The following is a 10,519-nucleotide window of genomic DNA, read 5'->3' as shown; positions in this document are numbered from 1 at the left end:
ATCACAGACAAAAATTATGCAATCAAATCGCTTTCTCAGTCAAGGACAATAAAATATTTTTTTCCTGTGCATACCATATTTGTAGTGTATAATAATTTAGGACTATGTTTTTATGTGTATACCTACCAATCAAGTCTATCCCGACCAGCTCGAGGGCCTCATCTACCTTGATGCACTTCAGCTCAGGGGCCTGGGTCTTCAGCTTGCTGTAACGGTCTGGGTATCATTGGATAATCCCAAATTCATCTGTAAACCAAAATTAAATAACCGTTTTTCTTCCTCTCTTTTTCAAACAAAAAACAAGAAAACCGTTTTAATCAAAAAACCATAAAACAAATCCAAATTGGCCCGTTTTTCGATAGTCCCGTGTCCTTTTCTCCTTTTACAATTGAACATTGAAAAACAGCAGTTTCCGTTTTCCATTCTCCTTTCCCGTTTACAATTGAAAATAGAAAATCAGCGGTTTCCTTTCTCCATTCTGAACGCTGAACGAAGTCACGTGACACGAGGTCATGTGGTCTGGCTTTTTTTTTCAGCCGACATGCGGAAGTGATGGTGTCAGAATATAAGCATACGGGGAGAGAGAATATAAAGCAGGCACAAGATCTATCACAGAGAGTGATACATCATTAAAAGCCTTACAAAAGCTACATAAAGATCAAGTTTTGGTGTTTTTTTAAATTTCGACATGAAATTGCTTAGCCGGCCTTTCGTGTTTGAAAAACATAATCCAAAATGACCAACAGAGGTCCCCACGTCCCAACAAACAATATGAGACACCAAATCCCTCCTGAAATATGATTGCATCCATTGCCTCGGGTCCCATTTAGCACATCATCTGCTGTCACATATTGTATACAACTGGTACATTGAGACATACAACTGGTACAGAGACTATTTCAAAAAAGGAATGGCTTGAGGCGTTTAAAAATAAGTTGCTTTGAGTCTAGTTTTATATAGTATATGTAGTTGTTCATGTTTTTCTTTTTAGCATATTATTAAATCCACATTTTTTGTTTTTTATTTTGCAAACTGTTAAAAAAAAACCTGAGTTGTTATTTAATTATTCATAAATTGATGCAGTGGATAGTTATCTGTTTGAAGGACAGCAAATTATTACTTTTGCATTGTTTTTTTACATTGTCTCAATTCTTCAAAAATAATTCCCAGCAGCCAGTGTGGCTTTGAAGTAATTATTATTATTTTTACTGTTTCGCTGCCAAATAATGTTATATCAATACTATAGTTTGTGTTTATTTAGAGACAGTAGTTACTTTTCAAATCATACACAGAGGTAGATGCAAACCAAGCTTTTCTCCAATTATAGCCCATAAAAATGTAAAAGTTCAGTCAACCCATTACACTGTATGTTTTATTCAATAAGCATTTTTAGCAGCTTAGTTAAGCAGGTACATGTCTACAGCTGCCTCTGATTTTCATTCAGCTTGCTGGCCACAGTCAACTGTTTTGTACAGTATGTATGCTTAATGACATCATGATAGTTTATTTATTTTGTGTATCTGCTGTGTACAGTGACCTAGTCTTATACAGCAACCTGATGAAACCAAGACCAAGTAAATAAAAAATAATACTGTAATAATGATACACATCCAAACCCCTAATTCATGTATAAACAAAAATACTTTTGTATGAGGAAATAAGTCTTGTAGTATAGAAACATTCAACAAAAAAACAAATCCTCTATAAACCTCAACTCAGCTGACAGATAAAGGCTCGCTGGAGTGAGCAGGCAAGGGCTGCTGGCTTCCACACGTCACAGCAAATCACTCACACAGGCACACACACACACACACACACACACACACACACACACACACACACACAGAAAGAGATTCCTTGCTTTTATAGATATGCTAATTCAAATATTGTTAGGACTGATTATATGAACATAGCAATTTTCGGATCAACATCAGCATTATAATTGTGATAAACGTAAAGCCACTGTATAGACTCTAGCCTATTAATTGACGCGCTTGCTGGTTTTTTCCTGAGCGTAAGATTGTGAAATAAGACAGTCCAATATATTCTTTGTTTACAGAATATTTATTTCTCATTCAATGATTGTTTTCATTAATGCCATATGTACAGTATTCAATTAATAGTCCACATATTTTCATTATAAATCTCGATTACTTCATAACGTGGTGTACAGCAGTCAAAAAGGTGTAGGACCTATGTGCTCTCCGTAGCAACACACCAAACATCCCGTGAAAGTGTCTACCAATAATGAGTATCACCTTAACCAAAAGGCGACATTTGCTGGTACAAATTGTGTCTTACACTTAATTCTCCTAACCACGCCTCCTACAATGATGCTAAACAAAAGCAGGTCAACTGCAGCAACAACACACAGGAACCAAGGTCACCCAAGATCTCCCAGGAAGAGAAATGGTTTGTGACTGTAATTGTACTTGAAGATAGTTTGTGACATTTTGTAATGTGACAAATGTGTTGTGGTGTATGAATTTTGTTGGTATTGAGTTACCAGATCAGGACAGCCAAGATACTTTTTCTGTGTGTACTCTGATATTAAGTTAAGTAATTTCTATTCCATTCATGAAGTCCAGGAAATGTTGAGTATACATACGTACAATACTTGTCCCCAGCTTGTGCAGTTGTTACATGTATTCACATTATATAAACACTTAACACAGGGAGGAACACAAACAATAACCATAGTAGCCAATACACAGTCAAAGTGGGAGTTAAAGTTAAGTTCTTCAATACACGAGGGGACAACTCCCTTTCTGAAACGTACTCCCTTCCAAATCAGAGTCATGTATTTCCAAACCGACTTTCTGTCTAGTTTAATTTAATACAGAAAAAAGATAAAGAAAATGTTAGTGGCCGAGTGCAGGTTGTTTATTTTTCAGTGTTTTTCCAACCAAAAGCATTAGAATCAGCAGAATTTGGAGTATATGAGTTAATAGGAAATAGTTCTATATGTTTGTTCAACAAACTACAAAAAGAAATGAACACAGTCTTTCAAGATGAATTTTTGGACATGCACATTCATATGCTTTAAACCAATAATCAATGTATCACTGACTTTAAATGGGAAATTAAATTACTGTAACAACTCAGTGAAAGACCTTGGTCAAAGTTCACAGATGGGAAATTGACTGTATGAGTCAAGTCTGCATTAACACAACACAGAAGAGGCTAAAAGAACACTGCAACAGTGTGGCTTTGAATTATAGACAGGATTATTCTGACATTGTTTTCCCAAGGAACCTGGAAGTAATGCTCCATGTCATCATGTGCATATTGTGTGAGGGGACAACAAGAACACCCTAGTGGTAGGAGCAATTCTCAATTCTGACATATTGTACATTTATTGTGACTTATGCCTTGAATGAGAGACAAGTAGCATTTACAGTAAGGGACCTTTGCATGATGTGAATACACACAATGAGTAACTTGCTCAGGTGATGTCTATGTTCTTCTATGCTATAGTTGCGACTGTTGTCTAATAATTTACACATGTGGCTTATCCTCCTCTGTCATCATCTTTGAAATCTTGCGAGTGTTCGAAGTGCATGCTGGGGAAATACTGTATAGCTGGATGAGTACGCACAAGTATCCTCTGATACATGCTCGGTAAAACTGGCAGGGCAAGTTCTCTATTTACAGCGGACTTGCTGAGAAGTGGACTTTGAATTGGAAAAGGATTTGTGCCGCGCGTGATGACGTTTCATGAGTCCACGAGCACACAAGTCCACACAAGTCCACAGATTTAGAAATGGCTATTGTGATAGAGAAGACATGTTTTCACCGCTGTTGCGCACCACTCGTGAAATAAGTGGCCTACTTCTAATCTACAATAATGTCTGATAAAAAGTTGAAAATGGCACGTGTTGTCATCCCTTGGTATTTCATTAGTGAAAAGAAGAATAGAAGAGACACTTCCGAATTTTTTCTCGTGCACAACCACGACGGCTCACGTCGATACAACATTTGGAATCGGCCAAATAAAGCAAGTATACCCAATTGTGGCCGACGGGTAGCAACGAAAGTGGACACAGCGCAAAAACGAGGGAGTTATGGAAAAAGCGGTTGTAAAGTTTAAACTTGGATTTTCTCATCAATGTCCTGGCTCAGTTGTATAACAGACAAAAGTCTGTCAACATAAATGGTATGAGTCAGGGTGCTATAAGAGTCCATTTTAGGATCATTATTGTGTTTTATCTACAAAAGAAATCTGTCAAAGTCATCAGTCATGTCAGACACAATGGGCCTCATTCATTAACCGTGCATACAAACATTTAAAGCACAAATCTGAAATTAATCAATGTATTCTTGTTTGAATTTATTCTACTCTACAAACTAAAATAGAACCTCCTGAGACCATGCGTAAGCACAGATGATTGACCAGCATTCTCAGAAAATGTGAACGTACATCTTTTAATTAAATACACGACATATTAAAAATACATTAACTAAAAAATACAACATACAGTATATATACTTGGTCAAACTAAAAACGTGAATTAACTAATGAATTTAGTAAATGTATTAAGTATGAAGTGTTTGCCTTTTCATCATTTAATATAAAATACTGGATCTAATCTTTGACCACTCATACTAATACTACCATGAAATATATATGTCACGAAAACCAGCCTATTGAAGTGTATGAGGGGAACATATACATGATTGTGATTTACGTCTCAGGAAGTGTAAAGATCCAGCCTTGCTGAAAGAAATTACAGCCGATGCCTTCAGAAGAGAGCGCATCAGACCGTCACAACGTGCAAAGAGTTTGACGAATGACTGATCATCTGATTCGGCATACAAATGCACGTACAGAATTGCTGCAATGTGGACACAGCTCTTTTTTACCTTTTAGGGACATCTCTTGCGTGTCTCCACATCACCACTCTCATCCTGATATGGGTTCATAAAAGTGCGTGTTTGAATAAACATGTAATGTAAGTAAACACTGCGAGCCATAAAAAGTTAATCTTAGTCTCATCATATATCAGTAGGGATTTGGTGTCTTATATTGTTTGTTGGGACGTGGGGACCTCTGCTGGTCATTTTGGATTATGTTTTTCAAACACGACAGACCGGCTAAGCAATTTCATGTCGAAATTAAAAAAACACCAAAACTTGATCTTTATGTAGCTTTTGTAAGGCTTGTAATGATGTATCACTCTCTGTGATAGATCTTGTCCCTGCTTTGTATTCTCTCTCCCCGTATGCTTTTATTCTTTTTTTTTTTTTTTGTCTGCACATGCTGTCAAAGGTCAACACTACAAGAAGTGCAATCTTTTTTAGACAGCAAAACATTTTTTTAATGTTATTGCAATTAAATAAATTGCATTATTTTATTGCATAATTGTGACCATCACCAGCCCTCCCTAAGGAAGGGGAAGAAACACTTTATTAAAGGGAGAATATAAAAAGAGAGGGCAGTGTTAAACCTAGGTGAGGGGGTGGGGGGAGGTGGAGGGGGAAGGGAGCAGGGAGGAGCAATTAAAGGTAGAGAAATGGAAGGGTGGGGAGGAGTTGATTACTGTAAAGTGAGAGTGAGATGTGAAGTTGTAGGCGTGAGGCTTAACTATAATGGTGGTAGCTGTGGGCAGAGGAAAGGAGTGGGTGGTAATACCTGAAACAGGTATTTGGGATCAGCGTGTCTAAAGTTAAGCCCACTACAAGATTTATCCCACAGTCCAAGGCATGCCAGTGCATCGTAGACCGATGTACTGTATGTGCAAGATACTGCCACTGTAAACCCAAGCGCTGCCCCGGACTCGAGGAAGCAGCCAGAATAGCAGAAAGAACGGGGGCCAGGACCGGTCAAGCCCGCCGTTCCCCAAGAGCACCCCCCTGGGACCGGGAGCCCCCAAGCGCGAGACCCCGGGCGAAGCCCCCCGGGAAGCACCCCCCCAACCCAGCCCACAAACCAGCCACAGTCAAGCAGGATCGCACAGCCACAGACGGCGCAAGGACAGTAGCCCAGGCCCCACCGCCCACCGGACAGCGCAAGCCACAAGGCAATGCCGCCCACCGGCGCGCGAGCGCCCGGCGGCCACCACCGCAGGAGGGAGGCACTGCAATGGCACCCACCCAGTGCAGAACAGCAGTCCCCAACTAAGGGCGCCCCGGACCCACCCACCGATTCGCAGATAGCAGGACAGACCTACCAGGCAGCCGACGGCAACCGCAACCACCGGAACAGCTAGCGCCGCCCCCCAGCAAACAGCTTCATTTCGAAGTGCCAAGCAACCCCGCTACAAACGCCAGCACCCCCCAGCGCGCCCACCCCCCACACCGGCGAGGCAGGCCGCCCTGGGCCCACACACACAGAGGACAGCCCCCAAGGCGACCAGGAGACGAGACAAGGACCAAGCCACACTCATAGGGAAGAGGCACCTCCACTCCCTGCCGGGCCGACACCGCCCAGAGAGACCCCGCGAAGAGAGCCCCCAGCAGCACCCCCCACGCCCCCCCGAGATCCACCACTCCACCATGCCCGACCGCACCATCCTGATGTATTTGCATTCTACACGGTGGCCCAGCCATCAACAGAGGGATCAGGCCCCCACCCTACAGGCCCAAAAATGTGATCCTACCCACCTTCCTGTTATGGTGCCTCTCCATTCCTCAATGGAGAGGCACTTCCCTATCCCCTGTGTCAATGTGTGTGTTTAGTGAATCTATGAGGTGCAATATATGTTTATGTGGTGCAAATAGATCTGGAGGATGGAAGTGGTAGTCGCACCCTCCGGGTGGTGGTGTGCTGAGATGCGATTATCAATCAATCAATCAATCAATCAATCAATCAATCTTTTATTTGTATAGCTCAGCTCCGTTCCGGGTCCTTCCGGCCTGGGGTCCGGAACCTGCTGGCTCTGGGCCCACCGGCGGGCGCCCGCCGGCTGCCCGTTCCGCGCGGCTCTGGCCGTCTGCTGGGCGGGGACCTTGGCTCCTCTGCTGGGGTCTCGGGCGGGGGGCTCTCTGGGCCCTCCCCTCGGGGGGTCGGGTGCCTGGGTGTGGGTGGGTGGGGGGGGCTGGATGCTGGCGGGGGGCCTCGGGGTTGGGGGTTGGGGTCGGTGGGGGGATGCGCTGGGTGCTCGGCTGCTTGGGGCTTCCTCGGATGTGTGTGTGGGGGGCGGTGGCTGCCTCTCGGCCTGGGATCTTGGGGGCGCCTGGGGGTTGCTCGGCCACGGGGGGTTGCCTGTGGCTCCCTGGCCCCCGCTTTTTCTGCTGGCCTGGCTGCATCTGCGGGCCCGGGGCAGTTCCTGGGTTTGCAGTAGCAGTTTTTTTTTTTTTTGCACATATACTGGTATACGATGCACTGGCACGTCTTGGGATGTGGGATAATACTATTTCCTACCTTGAGTCTCTCCTCCCTGCTCACTTTCCCCTCCCCTTCCCCCTCCCCCTCCATTTAGGTGTAGCACTGCTCTCCCTTTTTATATCCTCCCTATAATAAAAGATTTCTTACCCTTCCTTCGGGAGGGCTGGTGATGGTCACAATTAAGCAATAAAATAATTCAATGTATTTTATTGCAATAACAAAATATGCATTGCTGTCTCATAATGATTGCACTTCCTGTGGTGTTGGCCTTTGACAGCAAGTGCAGACAAGTAAAAAAAAAAAAAAAAAATTTGTATAGCGCCAAATCATAACCAAAGGTATCTCAAGACACTTTACAGTAGAGCAGTTATAAGGACAGACTCTTTATTTTATGGATACACACATATGCATATATACGTATATACTGTCATGATTTGGTGGCTCCTCCCTCCTGTGTCCTCTGTTTTCCCCTCCCTCTTGTTCCTGTCTGTCCTTGTTGGTGTGGAGTGGGGAGGAGTCGGCACTGCTGCTGGAGCTCGTTACTCACCTGCAGCTCATCACCACCAACATGCTCCAGTATATAACCTGGTCTTCTCCTCCACTCGACGCCAGATCGTCAGTTATCCTACGTGGTACCTTTGTTTTTTGGCTCAGTTCCTAGTGTTTGTACTTTCTGGCTCCTGAAGTTTTAGCCTTGGGTTTCACCTGCTAATACTTACCTCTCATCTGCACAGATATTGATTCACCTCCAGACTCTGCCCTGCTGCCTCCACGGTTGGCTCCTGCACTGCGACTACCTTCATTTTTGGTCTCAATAAATTCTGTTACATTTTTGACTTGACTGGTCTGATTGGGTGTTTGCTCGGCCCCGTAACAGAACGATCTGGCCAAAGATGGACCCAACAGACAATCAAGACACACCAACAATACAACAAGATCTCTCTCATCAAGGAATATTACTTGAACAACATGAACAGAGTATTCTAGCTCTACATGCTTCTAATCAGCAGCTCTCCCAACAGGTCTCACGTTTAAACCCTCGTCAAGCACGCTGGGCAATGTTTTTTAGTCGCTTCAACTTTGTTCTTACTTATCGTCCTGGATCTAAGAACATCAAACCAGACTCTCTGTCCAGACAATTCTCTACAGAAGAACCCCATTGTGAATCGGACCACATTTTGGCCCCAGCCCAAGTTGTTGCAGCAGTTACCTGGGAGATAAGGAACCTCATAGAAGAGGCCCAGCGCACACAGCCAGATCCAGGCCAAGGCCCTCCTGGCAAGATGTTTGTCCCAGATTCAGCCCGTTCAAAAGTGCTGCAGTGGACACATGCCAGTCGCTTTTCCTGCCACCCGGGTGTCAACCGTACCCTTTCACTACTTCGTCGCTTCTTCTGGTGGCCCACCATAGAAAAGGACACACGATCGTATGTCACAGCCTGTCAAGTGTGTGCTCGTGGGAAGTCCAGTCACCGTCCCCCATCTGGACTCCTTCAACCCCTGCCTGTTCCGTCTAGACCCTGGTCGCATATTGCAGTGGATTTTGTGACTGGCTTACCTCTCTCACAAGGTAAAACCACCATTCTAACGATAGTAGATCGGTTTTCCAAGGCTGCACATTTTGTTGCCCTGCCCAAGCTTCCCACAGCAAAGGAAACTGCTGATTTACTGGTTAGTAATGTTGTTCGTCTGCATGGAATACCTACAGATATTGTTTCCGACCGTGGATCACAGTTTACATCCCATGTTTGGAAAGCTTTTTGTCTGTCACTAGGTGCCGCGGTCAGTCTCTCATCAGGTTTCCACCCGCAGACTAATGGGCAGACGGAGAGAACAAATCAAGATCTGGAATCGGCACTGCGTTGTGTGGTTGCCTCTAATACTGCTACTTGGAGTGTGTACCTACCCTGGGTCGAATATTCCCACAACTCCTTGGTTTCAAGTGCCACAGGTTTGTCCCCTTTTGAGGCTTCACTTGGTTACCAACCTCCCTTGTTTCCTGAACAGGAGCAGGAACTTGCCGTTCTGTCCATCCAACATCACATGCAACGTTGCAAAAACGTCTGGCATCGTACCAGGGCAGCTCTTCTAAGGACGGCTCTTCGTACTAAAGCAAGGGCGGACAGGCACAGAGTTGATGCCCCTCAATATCAGATAGGTCAGGAAGTGTGGCTCTCCAGCAAAGACATTCCATTGAAGACGGATAGTCGCAAACTCTCCCCCCGCTTCCTGGGTCCCTTCAGGATTGAGAGGATAATCAGTCCCACGGCGGTTCGTCTGAAATTGCCTTCTTCGCTACGTGTGCATCCTACGTTTCATGTGTCACAGATTAAGCCGGTACAAACGAGCGACCTTTGACTGGTCTGATTGGGTGTTTGCTCGGCCCCGTAACATATACACATACATATGTATCCCACACCCAACATGAATTCATCATGGCGGCAAGGAAAACCTTCTGTTAAGCAGCAGGAAGCTTGTGTGGATCCCATTCCTATGATGAACAGCCATCCACGTTATGCTGTGTTGGGTGTGTGCAGAGGAAGGGGTGGAGACAGAGTTGTTGAGACTCTGTAACTAAAATTGGAGGGATTGGTAGGGCAATTTGAGGAGGGAATGCCGCCCCCGCGCCACCACTCAGTAGCACAGGCGGCAGCACCCTCCACCCTCAGCCCCACCATCCAGCCCCCCAAGGGTTGGGTATGGGTGTGTGGTGCACCAAGTGAGTGAGCCAGACCAGCTGGGAGTGAAGTGAGGTGTTCATTTTAGGAGGCCTGTCTGGTGCAAGCCCGGCCCGTCCACATGGCGGGCCACCAGAGAGGGTAGATGGCGCAGACGGGCACGCGGCACAGCCGACCCCAGGGACGCACCGAGCAGCACAGCCGGAGACCCACCCCGCGGTACCCCCCAGACCACGTCGGCCCCATTTGAGTACCTTCTGGTGATGTGGTGTTATGGGGTGGTGAAGAGGTGGTGATGGAATGCAGTGCTGCCATGCTGCTACTGCATGAAGGTGCCATCATGCCCTACTCTTCTTCTTCAAGGCTCCACTCATGATCTGAGGTTGATGTGGCTAAAAAGAAAATAGTATAAGAAGCAATTGTTTAAGACAAATATTTGTGTTGTCATATTAAATCAGATAGATCCCATAGTATATTTTAAACTTTAACATTTATTTTAAAAAGTTAAACTAAAT

The sequence above is a fragment of the Gouania willdenowi genome, chromosome 5 (assembly GCF_900634775.1).
Source record: "Gouania willdenowi chromosome 5, fGouWil2.1, whole genome shotgun sequence".
NCBI classification, from domain to species: domain Eukaryota; kingdom Metazoa; phylum Chordata; class Actinopteri; order Blenniiformes; family Gobiesocidae; genus Gouania; species Gouania willdenowi.
This window is presented reverse-complemented; position numbering follows the sequence as displayed.